The following is a 2,245-nucleotide window of genomic DNA, read 5'->3' as shown; positions in this document are numbered from 1 at the left end:
CGCTGAGCGTCGAGGCACCGACTGATCCAAGAAGGGCGGGGGCTTGATCCGAGGCGGGCGGGTGGGGGGGAAGACGAACCACACACGATTGAAGCTGCTGCCAGGGCAAGAGTGTATCAAACGTAGAACTGACCGAAAGGCGTGGTGGGGGGGAGAGGGGGGGGGAGGGAAGAGAGGTAAGTTTCGAGCTGACGGCGTAAACAGGTACGGCAGCAACGGATGTGGGGAAGGAGGGGAAGTGGATTCGGCGCTGGGGCTTTGCTGCAGGGTGATGTCCCTCGACCCCATTCCCCCCCTTGTTCATGATCCGGATCTCTTAGATGGTGGGTTGGGTTTCCGCTTCTCCCCCTCGCCCCTTTTCCTCCCATTCGTCTTTCTGTTTCCCGCTTTCCGTTTTCCGTACACAAAAAGTCCAACCTCCCTCCTCTTAACCACGCACCACCTTACCTGGTCCGCAGATTCCAAAAAAGGAGAAGCGCCAGAGGCGGGGGCGGCACGTGAGTAACCCCCTGGATTTACCCGACGAGGTGGTGGAGGGGAACGGGCAACGCGATGATGCAGAGCTGGGGGAGGGAAGGATTGTTGACGGCGCTGCCGCGCTGCCGTACGGGTACGACAACGGCGAGAGCGAGCCGATGAACCCCTCGTCGCCAGCGGGGCGGCGGCGGCAACCGCCGCCTCCTCCTCCGCCGCCGCTACTGCGGCTGCGGCTGACTCGTATTCGCCGTCGCTTGCGGCGGATCTGGTTCCGGTTCCGTAAGCGTTACTTGCAGCCGTTACGGCGGAAGGACTTGCCGCGGTGGAGAGTCACGTGGGTGTCGTACGTGGGTGGAGAGCCCCGAGGAAATGGGGGTGGGGGGAGGGTGGGGGGTGGGAAAGTGGCCGGAGCGGAGGGCTAGAACAGAAGCATATCTGAACCCTAGAACCCTAAGGCCCCGGGAAAACGGTGTGATGGTGTCCAACACCGTCTCTGAGTTAAGGCGGGCCGTGTGGCCGCTGCGGACCCTGAAGGCGGGCGGTGATGGGGGGGGAAGGGGGGGAGGAAAACGGCCCGGCTGGGAAAGGAGGGAAGCTCGCCGGCACAGATGTCAGACTCCGAAATACGTATATATATACACACAGACTTGTATGGGTGGGTGGTGGGTGGTGGGTGGTGGGCGAATAAGGGGGTATCCCCCGGCCTTAACTAGAGCAGCATCAGCTACCCCCCCTCCAGAAGGACCCCCCTGGAGGGCTTTACGTCCCCCTCTGGCGCCAAACCCACCCCCCAACCCACCCCCCTCCCAAACAACCCACCCCCAACCCAACCCCCGTCCCGAACGAAGCACTCGGAAGAACCAACTCCACCCGGACGTTTGAAAGGCTCCACCTACCCGGTGTTTCGCCCCTGGTGTTGCCGTACAGATTCTGGGACTTGTCGTACAGCACGTGGTTCAACAATTTAATGATTGCGGTTATCATTGTGAACACCGTTGCGTTGGCCCTGGAGCATCCGGGGATGAGTACGACATTCGCCCGGGGTCTGGAGGTTGCGAATCTGGGTGAGGGGGCGCGGGGTGGTGAGGTGGGGTGGGGTAGGGGGGATAAGAGGGAGAGGGGTAAAATGGGCGGGGGGGCCCTATCTGTGTGTGTGTGTGTGTTGCAAAGTGAAGTCAAAAGCAGCAGCTGCCGACATTCAAAGAGGGGAGGACGTTGATGTAACCGAAGCTTGCCGTACGGCTTGTGGCGTGAGCATTATTTCAGTAACAAGGGCAATACCTTACACCTAGACTTATCCACACTACTCCTACTATCACCACTACACCTCCTCCTCTTACCACTACTACTACTACTAATACTACTCCTTTCCCCCCTCCCCGCCGACTGGTCAGTTGTCTGCTACCGTCCTGCACATCTGCCGCAGCACTCTTTCCTCCTGGCAGCATCTTCACTCGTTCGTGGTTCTCGTCTTTCCCCCTCCTCCCCACCCGGCAGTTCTGACCTCCCTCTTCTTGCTGGAGTTCGTGGTGAAGCACCTCGGGCTGGGGTTGGTGGGCTACTGGCGGCAGGGCTGGAACCTTCTAGACGGGGCCATAGTCATCAGCTCCGTTGTGGAATTGGGGCTTATGTACGGCACGTCCTCCTCGCCTCCTCCGGGGGCCCTGGCCTCGGATGACGGGGCTGGAGGGGCTGGAGGGGACGGCGATTCCAATACACAGGCTCTGCGTGCGTTCCGCCTGCTGCGTTTGCTGCGGTCTATGCGGCC

General features: G+C 60.9%; 1 protein-coding gene across 1 annotated transcript in view; it reads left to right on the top strand.

Moving 5' to 3' along the window:
* Nucleotides 1–2,245, top strand: part of VOLCADRAFT_67081 (uncharacterized protein) — a gene marked incomplete at both ends in the record, with an annotated part of 5,157 nt that overhangs the window by 2,282 nt on the left and 630 nt on the right. The window lies entirely within an intron of this gene.

This window comes from Volvox carteri (assembly GCF_000143455.1).
Source record: "Volvox carteri f. nagariensis unplaced genomic scaffold VOLCAscaffold_62, whole genome shotgun sequence".
Taxonomy (NCBI): domain Eukaryota; kingdom Viridiplantae; phylum Chlorophyta; class Chlorophyceae; order Chlamydomonadales; family Volvocaceae; genus Volvox; species Volvox carteri.
The sequence above is the reverse complement of the archived record's forward strand: the minus strand, read 5'-3'. Positions and strand labels throughout refer to the sequence as shown.